The sequence below is a fragment of the Odontesthes bonariensis genome, chromosome 9, assembly GCF_027942865.1.
Source record: "Odontesthes bonariensis isolate fOdoBon6 chromosome 9, fOdoBon6.hap1, whole genome shotgun sequence".
Classification (NCBI taxonomy): Eukaryota; Metazoa; Chordata; class Actinopteri; order Atheriniformes; family Atherinopsidae; genus Odontesthes; species Odontesthes bonariensis.
The window spans coordinates 34,968,374-34,990,964 of record NC_134514.1 but is presented as its reverse complement, the minus strand read 5'-3'; the positions used below and the strand labels follow the sequence as shown (position 1 = coordinate 34,990,964).

General features: G+C 41.6%; 1 non-coding gene across 1 annotated transcript; it reads left to right on the top strand.

Annotated features, from left to right (window-relative positions):
- The first annotated feature begins 887 nt into the window (after window positions 1–887).
- Window positions 888–1,079, top strand: LOC142389085 (U2 spliceosomal RNA). The gene has a single exon (XR_012770392.1). It is a non-coding gene; the product is annotated as a U2 spliceosomal RNA (small nuclear RNA).
- Window positions 1,080–22,591: the final 21,512 nt, after the last annotated feature.

Here is a 22,591-nt window from a genome sequence, read left to right as displayed (position 1 = left end):
ACGGCAAGTCAGGTGGAATGCATTACTGCTGGTTTTATATTTCAATTCAATTCAATTCATTTTTATTTATATAGCGCCAAATACAACAAATGTCATCTCAAGGCACTTAGATAGTAAGTCCAATTCAAGCCAATTGGAATTCAATTAATTAATAATGATAATCATAATTCATAAAATAATCCAATTCGTTCATATAGAGCCAATTCAAAAACAATTTCCTAGCTAAGAAAACCAACAGATTGCACTGAAAACTTTTTGTTTTTCGGTCCAATCTCCCGGCCTGAGCGATATTTGTTTTCTATTATGTGCCATATTTTGTTAACTGCATGTTTTGTTTAAAGGGACATTATGTAATTTCTAATTTCTTTCTCCATCTAGTGGTGCAATTTTATTTTCCAAAGTCGAATGAATTTGCTCTCTGGCACCTCGCGTTTTCAAATGTGCGTTGCAACTTCTTGAGCTACGGCAGGCGGTATGTGTCAAGATTCAAGAAGCTATAGCTTCAGACTCAAGGTCCATACAAACAAAAAGACATCAAGACACACGGTACAAAGGATTACATAACACACATACAATAACACTATAAATACAGATGACAGATAACATGTCAGATAACATAAGTTAACATAGCCTTTGCAAATCAGGTGTGCAAATCATATTCCGGGAGTTACCAGAAGTGACGTCGACGCAGCGGTATTGTTAGCAGAAGTGTGTAGTTGCTATCTGGATGTTCTTTTAAATAAACTCCCGGTAAACTTACAAACTTTCTAATGCCTCGTTTTGTGAGTTAAGAGCCTATGTGTACTACGGCAGAAGTTTGGTAACAATCAATGCATTATTAGTGGAATAATTTACGAGATAAAATCTATTTACCATTAGCGCCGGTAATAAGCCATTTGGCGGACGTGACGTCAAATGAAGTAATTTCCGCTTGCAGGCCTGGCGTTGGGGATACGTCCCCTACCCGGGGACCGTATATTAAATTGATTTTTGGAACAGGGAGATGGAATAGGAGCTTGCTCCGTCCACTCCACGCATCGACCTGGTATTGCAGTATCTCCAGGAACGGTGCACTAAAAAAAAAAAAGAAAAAAAGCCTGGCGTTGGGGAAAACACGATTCGAAGTGCTTTTTGTCCCTCTCGGCAGTTCATCGTTTTTCATAGACCGGAAGGACATGGCAGCCTCCATAGAGCTTGCCCGCTCTATGTAGATACAGACAAGTTATTCTTCACTCAGGAGAATAATTGAGATTTTTGACAGAGATAATTTTACACCAATGAGGACTAATTTATGAATGAATATGTTGATTTGAGCTAATAAATGACTTAATTTATTACATAGTGTCCCTTTAATCCATTTTTAGGTATGTTTTGGGATTTCTTTACTTATTTTTGGTGTGGTTATTTCCTTTGAATTAAGTTTATATGCATGTTTTGGAATGGCCAATTATGATTTTTTTAGGCAGCAATGCATCCTCTGACCGGGAGCTGCACCAGCCAATCGGTTGCTGCAGCGGGCCCACACACTAATTGACAGGTAGCCGGAAGTGGGTGGACTGTTTCCTTTAAAGGACACTGAAACACCAGACAAGGTGTAGGAGAGGGCGGGGAGCAGGGCAGGAAGGAGCGCGGCACAGCCGAGAGAGCCGTCCTGATCAGTGTATCGGAGGGTTTCGACGCGAAGTGGCAGAAGCAGGAGTTTCTGCCACAAAGCTGTGAGTCGTTGACCGATACACTTTTAGCCATAGCCTGAAGGATCCATGAACCAGAGAGAATCAATCCTGTGTTTGTTTAGCAGACTGCTGGCCATCTTTTATGTTCTAGGTCCATACCACGCCAGGGGAAGCTTCCAGCGAAGTGGCGGCCGTGTGACGGATGGGGGCCGCCTTGTGTTCCAGGTCCATGGTGTCGCCAGCGGGAGCTTCTGGCAAAGTGGAGGCCGTGTGGCGGATGGAAGCTGGTCTATGGTGTCGCCAGGGGGCGCTTCACGCGAAGTGGAGGCCGTGCGACGGATGGGAACAGCATGGAAGATCTTCAGGCTACTTGGAGTGGAGGACGGCTCGCGGTGGCTAACCAGTGTAGCACAAGGACGGCGGAGTATAAAGGACTGGAGCGTGGCCGAGAGCTCTGATTGCTGTAGTTTTTATATTGTTTTTAAATTGACTTTTAAAAGGAGGCCTTCCCCTTTTTAAGAAGAGACATTGCCCAAACTATTTTATTCTTTTTAGATCACATGTAATAAATTGTCTTTTGTATAAAATTGGTGTTCGGGTTATTGAGTGCTGCTCGCCCTCGTAGCTAAAGAAACGATATAACAGAATTGGTGGCATCTGTAAGGTAGCAACCCCAACTCTATTCACAACTACACAAAGAAAACAGCAGAGGCAACGTCAGGTGAGGTGCTGTTGAGCCATTGGAGATGGCAAAAAGCTTGTTCACTTACTCCTGGTCAAACGTGAGCTAACCGTGCAAGCCACTAGCTCCAGGAGCGCTGGTCATTATAGGCCTCCCCAATGTGCTATTGCTGGAGGTAGCAGAGTGAACTTTTGGCTCACAGCACGCACGGCAGATGTAAGTGTAGTGTACGGCTGTGCGCCGGGTTAGAGTCATGACGGCATGACATCAGATGTAAGCGTAACGTGCTCCCGAACAGGATCGGGTGTTCGCCCAGCTCCACACGTTTATCCAAGAGGGCTGGCCTGCCAGAATCTCGGATGAACTGGCACCCTTCCACCGCGTCAAGGGTGAGCTCTCTTGCTGGAATGATGTCTGTGTTGCATGGGAATTGTGTACGGTGGTTCCAGGCGCCTTACGTGTCCTAACCACGATGCATGAAGGTCACCTGGGCGTTGTGAATCCCTTGCCATGGCCACAAACACCGTGGACCCACATTTAGCTGGATATCTCCATGGCGTCCCCCAGCACCAACGCTCACCAATGATTTCCACTCCAAATAGCCTGAGGTCCTTCCCGCCGGTTCCGTCACCACCAAGGTGGTCCCTGATTTCTTCTCCTCCCTGTTTGCACGCTGGGGTGTCCCAGATACCATCACCACCGATAACGGGCCCCAGTTCATCTCGGCCGACTTTGCTTCCTTCACGGAGGGGAGAGGAATCAAGCACAATAGAACAGCCTTCTACCACCCGCAGGCTAACGGCGGCATGGAAAGGTTCAACCAGACACTAAAGAACGGGCTCAGAGCACATCTGGCAGACAGCCTCCTGTTTCCTGTCCCGTTGGCACGCTAACCGTCTTAGAAAGGTGGCGCCACCATCTGACTCTGAGCAGGCCGCTGCGCCATGTGGATGCTGACTGGGACGTTCCGGAGGCACAGCCTGAGGCACGGGCTCTGGCTGCACACCCACCTGAGCCAGATGCACCGGCTGAACCACTGCAGCTCTGGCTGTGCCCGACTCGGGCCCACCAGAGGCCATCCTAACTCAAAGAATACATGACAGACTTTTGAAGTTTAGATTCTGCCTTTCATGTGGCAGAATAACCCACAGAGCTATGCAGGCAAACCGGTTAGCACAGTCGTTGTCAGCGCCTTCTTAAAGACCTCATGACACGTGGAAAATACTGTAATATACATAAACACATTGAAAGTACACATACAAAATAGTCACTTGAAGCTGGTTTTAATCATTATGATAGAGAAATTGAGTTTGTACGGCCTTTTAAAAGTGCGATTTTTGCGATCTGCTGGCGAGCTTCCTATTAGTCCGTCACGTGACCTATGACGTACACTCCGGAACGATCCTGACACCTGTCATAGCTACAACAGGGATTCTGACAACTCCTCCGAATCATCCTCGGATCCTGACACATTTTTCGAAATGGCAGAGTCTGACCAATGCCGGAGGACAATGTGAGGGGCGTTATGCCCTATAGACACGAGCCATACCTGGATGAGTTGGAGCCACACGGTTCCACGGAAAGTTCGGATGGCGAGGCGGAAGGCGCTGTTGCTCATATGCTATAGCCTAGCTCCTGACCAGTGGACAAGTTCTGTGACAATTGTAAGATTATTTCAAGCCCCTTGCCTTTATCTGTTATATTTTAGGTCAGGGGTGGCCAACCCGCGGCTCCTCAGCCGGATGTGGCTCTTTGTCTGGTTTCATGCGACTCTTATGTTCATATCAAAATTTGTGTTTGTGTTTTTTTTTTATGTGCGTGTTCGCTTCGTTTGAGTTCAATACGGCAGCGGTCTCCAACCTTTTTTGCTCCATGGACCGGTTTAATGTCAGACAATATTTTCACGGACCGGCCTTTCAGGCGTGGCGGATAAATACTACAAAAATAAAATGATACAACCAACACAGACTCTGTGGTATTTAGTAAATATAATAATAAACTTGAATCCACTGTGTACTTGTATGTAACTTTATTAGCAGCGTCCTCCTGACATAACATCCTCTCTGGTCGCTATGGTAACGCTGAAACATGTCTTCAAAATGCAGCTTTCTTTTTCTTGGGGGTCACAGCCTCTTCTTCTGTCTCCTCACTGGGAAGAAGCTTTCCAAACACGTCTGTTTTTGACTCATTTTGCTCGGTTCGTGGGTTTAATATCAGCGCTGATGTGACCGAGACGAGAGCGAGTCAAGAAGGACGGATGGAACGGAGAGAATTCGGTCATGTTTCAAAATAATGTGGCTCTTTGTGGTAACACAATAAAAAATGCGGTTCTGACAGGTTGGCCACCCCTGTTTTAGGTGTTCTTGTGGGAGGTGTGAGCCAATGCCAGTGGTAGATGAGTCGGTGTGCTGCTGCCAGGGCCGGTTCTAGCCCATTGGCTGCCCTAGGCGAGAATGAGATTTTGCGCCCCCTCCCTTTGAATCCTGTTTGAACAAACCACAACCGCATTCTTTTTTTTTTTTAAAGTATCTTTTTATTTCTCAAAAGAAAGCCATTCAGCACACATATATTCAGTCTTACATTTTGCAATTTTTCTTTTGAGCAGCAATCCCACCCCCCACCCTTAAAGGGATAAGCCAACAAAACACACAAACGTAAAAGTACAATTATGAAAATGAAAAAGGGTAAAAGCAAAAGAGAAAATACATGTAATCATTCTGATATAGGTACACTATGTTATATGTATTATGCTGTACATTTATATTTGATACATGAACTACAAGCAAGGTAATGGTCTCAGAACATTTTTATTTTTAGAAACTTTGGAACTTTTACAACCAACTGCTCAAAATGAAACATGCCTAGCCTTCCTAATCGCAAATTCATCAATGGTGTCATCGAATGATATCTGGCTTGACACGTCTTGATTTACACTTATAAGAGCAAGCCCATTGAGACGTTCTTGGCTCATTGTTGACCTCAGGTATGTTTTTATCAACTTTTAACTTGGAAAAGCTTCTCTCTGCAGAAGCTACTGTTACTGGAAGGGTAGCAGCAACTCTGAGGCTGACCCACATGTTTGGAAAGATTTCTCCTAATTTCTTCTCGTATAAGAAAGTTAGAAGATCCATAGTGGTCATGCTAGCTTTTGACAAATCAGGGAATTAGTTTTTACAATGACTGGAAGTGTGAGTTCATATTTTGACTGTATTAACATATTCCTATAACAGCAGTGGCGATTCTAGAGATTTATACATAGGGTGGTAGAGGGGTGGCAGGCATATATTGTAGGGTGGCAATTTTTTTAGGAAGCCCATCTTACTTTGTACTTTATATGAGCCCATATACAACAGTTTTTTCCAACACCCAAGTGTGATAAATTCAATATTTGGTCTACATACATGAGCATTCCACTTTTTAGTACATTAAAACAGTGTTTCCCTTGGGGTATTGTAGCAGCAGAAATGTTTCCCCCCCATTAACAATAACAAAACATGTATATCAGCTGATTGCTATACAGTATCAAATTTACAGAAGCTGTATGCGACGATTGCTGTGCTGTGCAGCAAATCTCTTAACAAACTCATCCAAATCTAAATTTTTTGCACGTTTAGACTCAATACTGAGAATTGCTAAACCTGTGAGTCTGTTCTCTGACATAGTTGAACGCAGGTGATTTTTGATGAGTTTAAGAGCTGAAAAACTCCTCTGTATGGTTCCAAAAAACACAGAAATTCTGCTAGCCTTAGCCACCACTAGCATACTAGCCAACTCCAACTAGCAGACTTTTTAAGAACGGTTCATAGAACAACAATGATATGAAATGCCACAACTTCAATTGGTTTCAGTTCATATCAAAGGCTAGCCAGTAGCTAGCTAGTTAGCCTATCAACGTTTTTCAGTTAGGTAGCGCCAGCTATCTAGTTACCGAACTGGCTTGAAAAGCTATCTTGTGGCTAACCGTGACATGAGGTAAAACGTAGCTAGCGGTTATCTGGAGATTTTTTTGTGCAAATCCGTTTCATGAATGAGACCCGAACTGGCTTGAAAATAATAATAATAATACTGTAGTGACTTCATGGAGGCTCTGAGACCGGCGGTTGCCGAACTGCTCTTTATTAAGTTTTACACTAGCAGTACAATCAAAGAAAATGGGTGACTCTCAGTCCTGCTCCGCAACCAACCCCAGGAGAGCACCAAACCTGCACACAGACCTGCCCACGCCCACTCCTCTCCCCCAATCACCAGCCCACACCTGAGTGACATGACCTGCGGTCCAGTGATTGACAGGGAGAGGAGGAAACAAGCCAGTCCGTGTGCTTTTACCTTAATTCTGGGTCGTTACAATACTTTTATTTTGTACAGCGCCTTCTATCTATGAGGAATTATAAACGTTTCGAAACCATATTACACTTTGATGCATGTATCATGATTTTATGTGAATGACAATTTATTTTCGCTGCGTTGAACAACAGGATTACGATATACTAATACATTTGTGGTCAAATATGTACCGCAAGTTTAGCTATGGGTGGGTGAAGTCACACTCTGAAGTAGACTTGCGCTGTGGGTTACAGGGGGCTGGTGACCGTGATCTGGACTTCACTTCAATGATTCACTCCAACTTTACTTAAACTCTAGTTGTTACTTCTTCAAATGGGTTGAAGACACAGACAAGAGGCTCCTCACTGTCAAAGTCACCACAACTTCAGAGTCCGGCTTACTTCAAACGTTCACTTCATGTATTAGATTTCGACATACAGCAGGATAAATTAGCTGCTAGCCTACTGCTGTCTGTATCCTACTCATGAAAGTACCTAACTTTCGAGAAACGTATGCTGCTCCTGTCCTGAACGGTTTCATATTCAATTTATCCTGTTAGCAACAACAAAAAAGAAACTGACTAACTGAACTGGTTTGCAGGCTGCGGTTTTAGCTAAAACGTGTGCCCTCCTCTCGTCTTGTGCCCTCGTCTTTTAGCTGTTCCTCTTACATAAAGTTTGCTGAATAAAGTTCCCCTACACACTCAGAGCAAATTACGACATAAATCATTATATTACCATACCTTATTGTATGAATCTGATAAATCCAGTTAATGGATGAGGTCTCTCTGATCCTGTTTCGCGGGAGCTGCAGGTGACAGGCAGTGTTCATTTCGCGTTGGCTCTACTGAGCAGGGTTGCCAGATGTTGAACGATAAAATAAGCCATAGCCGCCCAGACCTGCATGGTCACTCGAAAAACTGATCAGAAATCAGCTCTCTGCAGCATCAGTCCGACCATTATTGTGTTAGTTCAAAATTTAAAACTGACCCTAGATCTGTCAGCCAGCCATCACCATTGACTGACAGCGTTTCTCTTGTTTGTTGTGTTGACGAACTTGATCAATTACCTATCAGATCTAGGGTGGCCACCGGGGTGACCAATGACATTTCAGTGGTGGCCCTGGCCACCCTTGGCCACCACCTAAAATCGCCATTGTATAACAGATGATTATAGCTTTATTATGTATAGCCCACTACTACTAAAATGAATGCTATTACTACCAAAAACTATAATAAATAAACTTACAAGATTCAGAGAGAGGTGAACCTGGGAGATCAGCTGAGCTTTCTTCAGGTGAGGGTCTCTGCAAAAATCTCTGGAGTGCACCTAGACATTTTAAAATATAAAGTAATTAGGCATAACACACCACTCACCAACACAATCACATTTATTACAATTGTGTATTCACATGTATCTGCTATTTACATGACCGTAGCAGATTCTACATAAGCCATTTTTCCATAAGATTTCCAAGCAAATTAACTCATTTCTCTGATTACTTTGAATGTTTACTTAGCTGGAAGGCTCGACAAATGTTAACCCTCTGGGGTCTAAGGCCTTTTCAGAGACTTTGAGGCAGTTGTCACCACCTTGACATTTTCAAGTATTTCAACAAACTGTAAACATCTATGCAAAAGTGACACATATGGTCGTATTCTGAAAAGCCTAACAAAAAACAATATGAGAGTGAAGTGAATGTAATACAAACAAGTTTTGTTTAAATTGAGGGGAAACACAACTGTACAAAAAAACAAGTTTTAGAGGTCTTCAAACAGTGCAAGAAAACACACTGTAAATATATCTAGCCAAGACTTTTGAAGGTTGAACCTTGTAAACAAAAGTGTTGGCTGCATAAAAGTAAAAAGTGCAGTCAGAAATGTTTTTTTGTTTTCACACAAACTGTAAAAAAGTAATTGTAACTCCAGTTAGTGTCTCTGTTAGTTGAATACAAATTAGATGGGTGTGTAACACCCCTGATTCCCCCCACCCCCATGTCACTCTCCATGTGATAATTGTCTGTCACTGCCAGATGACGAGTCAGGTTAGGACATTGCTGCCTTCCCCCACATGCTGGCTGAATGGGGCGTGTTCTCACCTGTGAATAGCGATAGGTGTGGCCTAGGAAGCTGCTGCAGTCTGAGAGTACAGAAAATCCAAAGATTTCTGTTCACTCTCTTTAAAAAGGGCCAGCTATATAATTTATTAAAAAATATCTATATTTGAAAACTAGAAGTTTCAAGGTTTTTAATGGTGTCACCAGACCCGGCGGCAGAGACAAGCTATTGGACGGGCATTAAAATGAGTAGGGGGGGCCCCCTAGCGGGGGGTCTGGGGGTCCTCCCCCAGAAAATTTGGTATTTCTTAGATGCAATTTCCTGCATTTTAACCGAATTGTGGGCCCCGTTTCAGCCCAATAAGGAACTGTCCTTTTGTTACTAAATACGTGATGATTCCATTATTTCAAGGGACGGTTGGCAACTCGTTTAGGCAGCCCTGGCAAACACATCACGCTTCCTTTAAAGTAGGCATTCGGAGACATCTCGAATAGCCTGCACAGTTTCATCCACTCTGTATAATCATCGGTGCATAAATTGAACGCAAAGCCCAGATCACGTTTGCCCCTTTCTAGTCGCCATTAATACTAATACACACAACGAGCAAACAGGAGCGCAACAACAACAGCAACGCCCACGCACGGCCACAGTGAATTCAGACTGGCGTTGAGCCGACATCAGAACGCATTTGAACATGTAGTTCAGGGTCGGACTGGGAAAAAAAATCGGCCCTGGCAATTTTCCCCGGGACCAGCCCCCCCTCAGTATTAATTAGTATCTCCAATCTAATTAAATAAAAATAAAAAACGAGCACAGACCGCTCAGTCAATGTACCCATAGAAAAATACACACACATCACACAACCTGACTATCGACTAACAACCATGATCAGTAACCTACACAAACCCAGACACATAATGGCTCGGCGGCCAGCAATCGGATAAACCAATGAAGTGAATCAATCCTGTGAAAGAATGAAAACAAGTGAATGAAACCTGCACTCACCCATTATGAAGTTAACTCTGCCAGCCCTTCCATAACCTGCTCAGCCTCCTTGACGTCGGGTATGGTTGGTAACGTTACGGCGGCTAGCATTAGCAACGAGGCTGCTAGGCTTGCTAAATCGGTAAGCATTAGGCTACTGAAGAAAGCTAGTCTTTTTAGCTGCATTATATTATCATCTTTCTTCTCGGCTATAACCTTTGTTTACGGCCACTGGCCCTAACCTGACGCCCTAGCTGTCAAATCACCGGAAGTTTTCACCGGAAGTACTGGCGCACACACAAAAGCTCTCTCCAGACATATCTTTCTTTCATTCCGCCCAGATGAAATTTAATGCCACTCTTCGAAAATCGGCGAAATTTAAGACATTTTAAGACCTTAAAAAACATATTTTTTATTTAAGACTTTTTAATGATCAGCGGAGATCCTGTAATGGCGGTATGGACAGATCCACTTGAGGGATGGGGGCAGGGGGCGCAATCGTAACACGCACCTGCTTCTGAACTTGTCCTGAAGAGGCAAGGTCTGTGCATCCCCCCCAAAAAAAATAATTATACAATACATTACGAGCCACATGGCTATTAACGGGCTGCTAGCAAATGTAGACTAGATAAATACATTTAAAAATCGTTAAAGGTTTGCAGTGTTTGAGGCAATCTCCGGTCAAACGTCAAAGTGAACCCAGGGGGGGCACACCGGCGTGGATGGGGGGGGCAATGCCCGCGAGTGCCCCCCCGTGGCGCCGGCGCTGGGTGTCACTTATATGTTTCAATGACAAAAACTCACAGAGTTACAGATGTGTTTTTGGAGATGTGTCAAAAATGCCCACCGGTGGGCTTTAGACCCCAGAGTGTTAAATGATAAAACAAAAAAAACTAGCTAGGCTATTTCTTAAAGTAGTTTGGCTTACAAGACTAACTCTAGGTTTTTAGTTTCCTTTAAAAAAACGATTTTGTTGCCTGTGAAAGACAGCTTGTGGATTAAGCTAGCAGGCTAACGTCAACCATGAACAGTGACAGAAAACACAATTTTGATTAAACTTTAGAACTAATGTCTGAGATGAAAATACATACCTCTATACTGGGCTTTCTTCACTGGCCTGTGGATTTCAGTGGCGTGCGTTCAAATTTCGAAAATAACAGAGAACCGGGCATATTTATCACAAAAATGTATTTCAACTCGAAAATAATAGTTATTTCAGACTAAACAAAAAAAAGTCATCTCCAGGTGTCATGAGGTCTTTAAACATAACAGTAAGACCAAGGCTGTGTTCGAAACCGCCTACTTCTCCTACTATTCCTACTAGTCATACTTTTTTAAGTTCCCGGATGTACACTAGATGCATACTAGATTCGCCGAAATGTTGAGTATTCATCATGAGGTTACTTGTCACACTCAAACTACCCAAGATGCAACGTAACGTGACGTCGCCCATCGCCATTTGAACGGTCAAATTCCGTTAACGGGACGAGAGCAGTCAAAACGGCATAACCGGAAGTGCGTTGCTCACTGCGGCTAGCTTTACTAGCGGCGAATTCGTGGGAACAAAATTGTAAATAGCCGGTATTTTGACAGATTTTCAACACCTTGGGGGTCTAAATGACTACTTTCTCGCCTGAAAATGTGTCAAATGTTGCTAAAGTTATATATTTACAGAGTTTATAGCTTAAGCGAAATCAGCTTTTCAGGCCGGCTGATTTCGGCTCGGGCAGGAGTGAAGTGCACTGTGTGTAAATGCTCTGCATACTGTCAGATCGATGAGTATGCCGTTTTCAAGTATGTAGTATGTAGTAGGCGGTTTCGAACACAGCCCAAGTTAGAATCTGGGAACTCACCCACAGCTGAAGATGTTAGCTCATTACTAGCTCCCAGACCAACAGCTTCTGAAAAAAGTGAGCTTCTGGTCAGCTCTCACAGCCCTTCGAGGGGTGTGGAGTCTTACTTGAGTTTCGTTCTGCTGTTTACCACTATTTCCTGAAACTGGACGATCTGTAGGAGTGCCAGGCTCACTAGGATCATTGTTGAAAGCATTGAAAATGAATGCATTACCATTGGGATACGTCCACATACATATGACCATGTGTTATTCCTTTGGATTTCCTGAGAATCGCTCTCAGATGTTCCACGGATTTTTTTTTTCATAAAACATTGGATGACTGGATTACACCAATTCCACAGTTGGGAATTGCTAACGGGGCAAAATCTTTGAAATGTACAATTTTAAAATAGTAGGTACACAAATAACTTTTTTAAAGAATTTATAAATGCCAAAAAAGGACCCTGACCTCCACCTCGTACTTTTTAACATTTATTTAGAGACCTGGGGTGAGCAGTCAGTAATCCCTCCAAAAAAAGCAATAAAGCAACAAATTGCATATAGCACATTTTTTTATACAGCGCTTTGTCATACTCATTTTTTGTAACTTAAAAAATGAGGATTGTCCATGAAAGATTTAAAGAAAGTTTTTTAAAGGAATTTCCATTTTTAAAAAACGTATCTCTAAAAGCAAGTTGTTTTGTTTTTAACTGCTTATTAGGCAAACATTAACCTAATCTATTATATAAAGGGACTTTCCAGATGTGTTTCAGTGTTTTTCTTAGGTTGTCTTTACTCTATAAGACGAACAACCATTTACTGTTGCAGTTTATCATGCAGTCATGAACTTATGAACTTTGCCAGAGAAAGATTTGTTTGCTCTACAGGTCTAGGCGTGTATCAGGACCTTTAAGGCTTGGCATGTAGACACAGGCTAAGCAAAGCTGGAGCATGGCATGTGGCTGTAGATCAGGAAGTAGAATGTCGTTCACCAATTGGAGAGTCAGTGGTTTGATCTCTGGACTCTGCAGTCCAAATGTCCTAATGCAGGAAACAGGAGCTCCGTTGACCCTGATGTACTGATCTGCGTGTGACTGTGCATGTGGCATGTGTTCATATTTCAGAACAAAGATGCACTGTAACTATATGTGTGTAAATAGGTGAATGTGACTTGTACTATAAAGTGCTTTAGATGCTCAACAAGCGTTATCACTGACACACACATGCTCATGCATGCTCATGGCCAATCTCTTCATTATCCTCTTTTCGCCCCCTAGGGCTGACTATCTGCTACTTTTGTATTTATCAATTTTATTTAAAAAAATCACTTTATTGTCTGTGAAGTCAGACAATAAAGTGACTTCGGGTTAAAAACAGTTGGCAGTCCTGGGAATCACTTAGACAGCAGACAGATATTAGATAAACAATGATTATGGCTTAATTTACTGCAGCAGTAGCAGTAGCTGGCTGTGCTGAAAAGCAGGCAGCCAGACAACTCTGAGCATCTAACATTTAATTGGTTATAAGTGGTTCCTCCACTGCCTTACTTGGGTTGCATCTAGAGATTTGTTGTTACAGAGGTCAACAATTCTTCTCAGATTATTAGATGTATGATCGTTTTTTCGGACAGCTTTGCTCACTAGTAACCTCTAACATTAGCTTTACATACAGAGAGGTCACAGTGGCATGTATAAAATCTTTACAGTATGTAAGCACTGACAGACTTACATACATTTCTTAAATAGAATGGGTTACTGATGTTTTCATTTTCAGTGCTGCATGGTGGTGTGGTTGCTGGCACCATTGCCTCACAGCAAGAGGGTTCCAGGTTCAAATCTCAGCTGGGGCCTTTCTGTGTGGAGTTGGCATGTTCTCCCTGTCTATGCGTGGCTTCTCTCCAGGTACTCTGGTTTCCTCCCACACTCTAAATTGCCTGTAGGACTGAGCGTGAGTGCGGTTGCATCTCTGTTGTTTGTCTCTATGTGGCCCTGTGATAGACTGGTGACTTGTCCAGGGTGTACCCTTGCCCAAGGACAGCTGGGATAGCCCTAAATTGGATTACGTGGGTATGGAAAATGAATGGATGTTCTCAGTTTCCCCAGTGGATATTCAAACTTCTAAGAAATAGAGTAAGCCTTTAGAGATAGCAAAGCTGGTAGCTGCTTATAATTGTTTGAGCAAATTGTGCATTTTTCTATCTTCTAATTTTCTACTTCCTTTTGACAGATATTCACATTGATACAATACTTTATTAACTGAAAAAGGTCCAATTGCACTGACAATGTGCAGCCCCTGTACGAGTCATTTTGGTTGCCGCTCTACCTGTGGAACATGGATGATATTCAGATGAAAATGATACGCCTTTCGGTTGTAGTTGCACTCTTAGGTGAAAATTCACTCTTTTTCCGGCGCATTTTGAGCAGCTGCTAACTTGACTTGTCTCTTAGGCTACGGCTACACGGAAACGAAACGAGTTTGTTTTTTAAAACGGGTACGAAAATTCTTGCAACCACACGGCAACGCTGCGGTAAAGACTCGGGTCCAGACGAAAACGGATGAAAACGATGAAACGATGCAGTACACACGCCACTGTGTCACGCCACGCTGTGAGACAATAGAGAAGTCTCACAGCGTCAACGTTTGACTGACGCAAAAACGTTTTCGCTGTAATAATGGAAACGAAACGACCTCGTTTTCAAACTTTCCCACTCTGGAACCCGTTCTCAAAAACTATCGTTTTGGGGTAGTGGGAACGCCGGCTCCGTGTGGCCGCGACAGCGAAACGATAAGAAAAAGTATCGTTTACAGTGAAAAACGTTTTCGTGTAGCCGCAGCCTTAATCTCCCTTCCTACTTCTCCAAACTAAGAGCACTTTGACCTCTGTCCACCACAGGTGAAACACTGACATCTTAACAAGCACTTCACACAATGTCACTTCAAGAAAAAAAAAAAAAACTTCTTTAAATCAAAGATAAATTTCTTTGTCTCTGGCATCTGCCTCTGGCTCATTCAACTATTTGTTGTTCCAAGTATGGTACTTTTTTTTACAATGTTTCAACAATATTTTACAATGAATGAATTTGTGCCTAAACGAAAACAGTGTTGTTTTATTAAGATCTGGTGGAATGAAAGTGAACTGCGGGGATCCCAGCTGAGAGCGCCAGGCAGTTTCTCTTCTTTTTGCAAATGCAGAAAGATTCTGTCCTGATATACTGTATTTACTCTGTAACATTTTGCAGAACATTTTTGCAAGATCTGCAGGTGAGTCACCTAGTCTGTCTCTTTTATGTAATATAGTTCAGATGGGCTGTGTTGTCACTTTCTCTGGGTCAGGAGAAAAGCTGTTGTAGATAAAGATAGCAACCCAAGTCCTTAAAATGCAGAGAAAGAAACAGGATGAGATAGGATCAGTGCTGAAATCAAGCCCACAGGCTAAACTGACACACCAGGCTCACAAAGAGAAAATATAGCTGCAAGCAGCGATGTGGGGGTCCTAGCAGAATGGCACAATAGGCAAGGCTTGGGCTGCTCAGGAATGCGTCGTGAGTCCATGCACCAAGTTTGGCATCGATACATCAATGCAGCGCAGAGATACGGCCAAATGTTCCGTTTGCTCGTCGGCGTAGAGTTTGATTGGCTGCCGCGGTTAAACGGAAGTGAAATGAAATAATCCACATAATAACTTATGTGCAGCTTGGTCTGAAAATTCTATGTGCCAAGTCCCGTGGAGATTTGACAATCCCAGTGGCCTAAAATGCTTTTTCAAGGTTTTTGATTAAATTCAAAATGGCGGACAATCCAAGATGGCGCAGATGACGTCATGATTTTCGTTGACCTCGACTGCATCCAGGGATTCTATTGCTACCTCATTTGTGACACTTGGACGAAGGGGTCCAAAGATATGATTAAAAATGCATTTTGGCTACATATAGCGCCACCTATAGGCCAAATGTCACCAAACTTCTTGGGCTTTTTACAGTCATATTTGTGAGTTTGTATTATGAGTTTGACATCATAACATCAAATGGTTGCCAAGATATGGCCTCACTTCCGGTTTGGCGGCGTCAACCTCAAGTTTGATTGGCTTTTATGGAAAAACGGAAGCCTAATTAAAAATTCCACACAATAACTTTTGTGCGGCTTGGTCTTAAGAGTCTATGTGCCAAGTTTCGTGAAAATTTGACAATCTGTGTGACCTGAAATGCTTTTTTAAGCTTTTTGATAAAATTCAAAATGGCGGAAAATCTAGGCATCCGCAAATTAACGTCATGGGTGCGTTGGACTCGTCATGATCCAAGGATTCCAACGATGCCTCATTTGTGAAATTTGGACCAAGTAGTCAAAAGTTATTAGGCTGAATGCACTTTAAACTTTGACGTGTTGGTGGCGCTAGAGAGTACACTGTTGGGGCATGAAAATTCTTGAGTTTGGCTTTGGCACTTGGCTAATTATGTGTGCCAAATTTCACAACTTTTTACCATAGCGTTCATGGGGCTGCCATAGACTTCAATTGCAGCAGAAATTGAATAATAATAGGAAAAGCTACTAACACAATGGGTTCCTGCAGCTTCGCTGCTAGGACCCCCAATAACTGTTTGGACAAATAGCTCCATATTTTGCTTTGTCACTCACAGCTATAATTTTTTTCTTTCATGTCCTTCACGTTCATCACCTCCACTCCTTTCTCTTTTGGGGGCAGTTACAAATCCCCTGTCAGTGCAAATTCCCACCAGTGGCCATGGTGGGTTCATAATTATCAAGAGTCACAAGCTTGACTCTCCCCTATTTTCAAAAAACCTCTTTGCATCAGCAATCCGTACTAAGCAATGCTTAGCATTACTCACTGCACACACAGACTACTGCAGCACATCATTTAGTAACATAGCGAAGTTGTACACTTTTTGGATCTGCCATAAGACTTGGTGTAATGTAAGTTTTAACTGCTTCTCTGCCTCCTTCTCTGCTTAGCAGCCTGTAGCATAATGCCTGTTTCAGTGTTTATTGTAGCATTAAGGATTTATTCTACCTTGTGCTTTCAGGAAAACATGTTTAAAAATGTATCAAGGTCTAAATAAACCTGTATAAAAGTGTGGTATGTCTTTGGAAGACAAGACTGATGTTATAAATGGCTACTTTCAGTTTTTCCTTTACTAAAAATCCCTGATTGTGAAAGATAGCTCGAAAAATTGAGCTATCTTTCTAACTAGCAACTAGTTACTGTAATATTTAAACCCCACAAATGATTCATTCACGTACTGAAACTTGCAGACGTGTCTTAGTTTCTGCTTGTGGCTTTTGTGCGTTGCTGCTCAGTGAAGCTTGAAATACATGCAGGTGTTTCCCCCCTGCGCTGTTACATAGACCAACCCAGGCCAGTTTCAGACTCAATCTTTAGTCTGAGACAGAAATTCATCTCTAGATTTTTGTAGATCTCATGACGTCTCATTAATATGGAGGAGTGTAACATTTACTCAAAATGTTTCATGACACTGTATCTGAATGTAACCCGAGGGTTTTCAAAGCACAGAATCCTTTAAATCATTTGGAGAAAAAGCAGCAGTTATTCAAATATGAAACTAAAATTAATTCAGTATGACAGTAGCCCTATAGAGAGCCTCTGCATATCCAGCTGTAGCTTTAAAATGCTGCATGAAAGCAGACTAAATATATACTATAATACTATATCATATTCTATTGTACTCACACAAACTTTCTTCATTGAATACTTTAAATTTGAACTGACTGAGTATATTTTCCTGAATATACTTCTGTACTTTCAGTTTAGTAATCTTTTTCAGTGCATAACGCTACTTCCCTTATAGCAGCTGCAGAACCAGATAAGAAATGCAACTTTCTAGTTTCAGACAGAAAAAGATCAACCCATCTAGATTTTTTCAATTCAATTCAATTCAATTCAATTCATTTTTATTTATATAGCGCCAAATACAACAAATGTCATCTCAAGGCACTTAGATAGTAAGTCCAATTCAAGCCAATTGGAATTCAATTAATTAATAATAATCATAATTCATAAAATAATCCAATTCGTTCATATAGAGCCAATTCAAAAACAATTTCCTAGCTAAGAAAACCAACAGATTGCACTGAAAACTTTTTGTTTTTCGGTCCAATCTCCCGGCCTGAGCGTGCCTGAGGCGACTGTGGAGAGAAACGACTCCCTTTTAACAGGAAGAAACCTCGGGCAGAACCAGACTCAGGAAGGGTGGCCATCCGCCTCGACCAGCTGGGGTTTGAGAAGACAGAAAGGGGGGGAGGGGGGGAGGGCCGCAGCGGCGGCGGCACTGTAACACCATTCAAAGGATATCTGTTGGAACAGGGAAACACGAGTTAATGACCACAATAATATCACATATACATAAAGCGAGTAAAGTGAGGAAAGGTGTGACAGATGAGGCCCCCCAGCAGTCTAGGCCTATAGCAGCTTAACTATGGGATGTTTCAGGATTACCTGAGCCATCCCTATTCAAGGTAAACACAAGAAACTTGTGCTAACGAAAAAATAAATAATAAAATAAAGGACCAGATTCAGTGAGCAATTCCCTATACTCCCTATATAGATCTGCTCCTCACACCACAACAACCATCTTTTTACAGCCACAAGCTACCTCAGCCTCTCACCAACTGCACACCAGTCACAGCGGGGTGGGGGTGCAAACCCTGGTTCGGGTAGGGGGAGAAATAAAAGAGGTAAGATAAGCGCGAATGGGATTCAAACCCTGGTTCGGGTAGGGGGTAATGAAAGTATAGAGGGTGCCAGAGGTGGAGTCAGGACAAGACACACTAGGAGACACACTATCAGATTCAACAGAACTAACTATAAGCTTTATAAAAATGGAAAGTTTTAAGCCTGGTCTTAAAAGTGGAAAGGGTGTCTGCTTCCCGGACATTTACTGGCAGCTTATTCCACAATAGAGGGGCCTGATAACTGAAGGCTCTGCCTCCCATTCTACTTTTAGAAACTCTGGGAACCTCAAGTAAACCTGCAGTTTGGGAACGAAGTGCTCTGTTAGGAAAATATCTTACAATGAGATCTTTAAGATATGATGGAGCTCGGTCATTAAGAGCTTTATATGTAAGGAGAAGAATCTTAAATTCTATTCTGAATTTAACAGGGAGCCAATGAAGAGAAGCTAAAACTGGAGAAATATGATCTCTCCTGTTAGTTCTCATCAAAACTCTGGCTGCAGCATTTTGGATCAACTGAAGGCTTTTCAGAGAATATGTGGGACAGCCCAATAATAAAGAATTACAGTAGTCCAATCTTGAAGTAACAAATGCATGAACTAGTTTTTCTGCATCACTCTGAGACAAGATGTTCCTGATTTTAACAATATTACGAAGGTGAAAGAAGGCAGTCCTAGAAACCTGTTTTATATGCGAGTCAAATGATAAGTTCTGGTCAAAAATAACTCCAAGGTTCCTCACTGTAGAACTAGAAGCCAAGGAAATACCATCTAGAGTAACTATATAGCTAGACAATTTCTCCCTGAAATGCTCAGGTCCAAAGATAACAACTTCAGTTTTGTCTGAATTTAGAAGCAGACAGTTCTGAGTCATCCAGGTCTTTATGTCTTTAAGACATGCTTGTAGTCTGACCAACCTATTGGGTTCATCTGGTTTTATAGATAAGTACAGCTGAGTATCATCAGCATAGCAATGGAAATTTATCCCATGCTGTCTAATAATGTTACCTAATGGAAGCATGTATAAAGTGAAAAGAATCGGTCCAAGCACAGAACCCTGGGGAACTCCATGACTTACTCTGGTGTGTGAGGAAGATTCTTCATTTACAAGAACAAACTGAAATCTATCAGATAAATATGACTTAAACCAGCCTAATGCAGTTCCTTTAATCCCAATAACATGTTCAAGTCTGTGTAATAAGATACTGTGATCGACCGTATCAAATGCAGCACTGAGATCCAACAGGACAAGCACAGACACAAGTCCGCTATCAGAGGCTAAGAGGAGATCATTGGTAACTTTCAGCAGTGCAGTTTCTGTGCTATGATGCACTCTGAATCCTGACTGAAACTCTTCAAACAGATTATTTCTGTGTAAGTGATCACAAAGCTGAGCTGCAACTATTTTTTCAAGAACTATAGACATAAAAGGGAGATTGGATATAGGTCTATAATGAGCCAACACTTCTGAATCAAGAGTAGGTTTTTTAAGTAAAGGTTTAATTACAGCAACCTTAAAAGTCTGAGTTACATATCCTGTCAACAAAGACAGATTGATCAAATCCAATATGGAAGTGTCAATTAATGGGAAAACCTCCTTGAACAGTCTGGTTGGGATTGGGTCTAAAACACAAGTTGATGGTTTAGAAGAAACTATTGCTGTTGTTAGTTCAGAGAGATCAACTGGGCAGAAGCCATCTAAATACAAATCAGGTTCTAAAGATACTTCTAAAGCTGCTGTACTTGATGATACATCACTGATAATAGTGGGAAGGACTCCATCAATCTTCTCTCTGATAGAAACAATTTTATTAATAAAGAAGCTCATGAAATCATCACTGCTGAGAGTTAAAGGAATAACTGGCTCAGCAGAGCTCGGACTCTTAGTCAGACTGGCTACAGTGCTGAAAAGAAACCTGGGATTATTCTTATTCTCTTCTATCAATGATGAATAATAAGCAGTTCTAGCTTTACGAAGGGCTTTCTTATACGTTATTAAACTATCTTTCCAGACTAACTGAGACTCTTCTAAATTAGAGGAACGCCACTGTCTCTCCAGCTTTCTTGCAGTTTGCTTTAAAGCACGCAGCTGTGAATTATACCAAGGAGCCAACCTCTTCTGACTGATTATCTTCCTTTTCAGAGGGGCAACATTGTCCAGTGCTGTACGCATTGAAACTATAGTGCTGTCAACAAGAGAGTCAAGTGCTGCTGGAGTAAAGTTTAGGTAGTCGTCCTCTGTCATATCTGCACATGGCAGTGAAGAAAAGGATGATGGAATTAATTCTTTAAATCTGGTTACAGCATCCTCTGATAGACACCTTCTATACGTAAATTTCTTCTCAGAAACTGTATAGTCAAGTAATGTAAACTCAAAGGTTATCAGAAAATGGTCAGATAAGACAGGGTTATGAGGGAACACTGTTAACTGTTCACTCTCAATGCCATAAGTCAGCACAAGATCAAGGGTGTGATTAAGGCAGTGAGTCGGTCTGTGAACACTCTGAGAAAATCCAACAGAGTCCAATATGGAATTAAAGTTCATATTCAGGCTGTCATTTTCAACATCTACATGAATATCAAAGTCACCCACTACAATGACTTTATCTGTACTCAGCACTAACTGGGATAAAAACTCTGAGAATTCAGACAGGAACTCAGAATAAGGGCCAGGTGGACGATACACAACAACAAACACAAGAGGTTTCTGGGATTTCCACTTTGCGTGGGAAAAACTGAGAATCAGAGATTCAAAAGAGCTCAAACTAATCTTGGGTCTGGGACTGATTAGTAACCCTGATCTGAAGATAGCTGCCACTCCTCCTCCTCTGCCTGTGGTTCGAGGAACGTGAACATTTAAACAGTCAGAGGGAGTTGCTTCATTAATGCTGACATGATCCTCCTGCTGCAGCCAGGTTTCTGTAAGACAAAATATATCAATATGATGATCACAAATCAACTCATTCACTAACAGAGACTTCGAAAGGAGAGATCTGATATTCAGCAAACCACATTTAATAGTTTGATGTTTTTGTTCAGTTAAAGTTTTTGTTTTAATAATTTCTTTTTGCGCAAGAGGATTTGCTCCTTTTGTGTTAATCGATTGGGTGGGTAGCAGCAGGTGGGAAGCTGCAGAGAAGTGTGTAAGACTACAACTCTGCATCCTGGTCTGAGCCCTGGGTTGTCATGTTTTAGGGTGGCAAATATTATATTTTTATAAACACAGAGTAAATATCCTGCCACTGAGAATGCTGAGTCTGACACCAGTCAGTCATTTTACCTGAAGCACTTACATTTAACAGTTTGGTAAAACAGAGAAAGAAAAATAGCTGTCTGCAAATCATGTCACGCTTAAGAGGATGACTGTTCATAAAAATGTTCCTTTAATGTGGTTTAATGTGTGTGCTTTAAAGAAGTGAGAACAGAATGGGTGTGTTGTTTTGTTTAGGTGCATGTTGTTTTTACCTTACATTTAGAATTTGAGTTTAGTTTTCTTTCTTTCTGCCTCTGTTGACTTGAAAAGAGGAAGTCGACCACAATGAAATGATTGTAAATGCAACAACTGTCTCCTGTATCAGAACCACACTCAGCCTAAACACACTGTGCAACATTATTTATTTGCATTTGCTTGAAACAGTTCGAAAGACAATACATAAGATTTCGATGGAAAGCCATTTACATTAACATGTTCAGAATGAACAATGTGATCTGACGTATGAAAATATATATTTTTAAGCGTCTCTTTGGTCTCTAACTGCTTTATTTACCCACTTCTTCTACAGTCAGTTAAGATCAACCAAGTATCAAACCAAACAAGGCAATCTTCTGTTTCTGCTTTTTGTAAATCATCTCCTGATCTTTTTTTGCTTTTAGTGTAACCACTTGTAGCACCAGGATGCACCAGGCTAGAGAAAATGAAAAGACTAATTAAACATAGATAGATAGATAGATAGATAGATAGATAGATAGATAGATAGATATGTAATTACTTTATTCATCCCAATTTGGGAAATTATTTTTTTTTGCAGCAGCATACAGTATAAATATATGTAAACAAAGTAAAAACAAGCAAATAGAATAGAATAAAATAAAAATAGTGAATAAACATTAGCTATAAATAATCTACAGTATGAAGAGTTTTTTTTTAATTGTTTTATAGGAGAGACTTCAAGCCTATTGAGCTTGAAGTTCTCTTCCAGCCAGAGGGGAGGTGTTGTAGATGGTGATGGCTGCTGGTAGGAAGGATTTCCTGAATCGTTCCTTGTGACAGCGGAGCTTAGCTCATTTTAAGAATTCATGATTTGATGTCAGCTGCTCGGTGGTGTGGTAATTAGC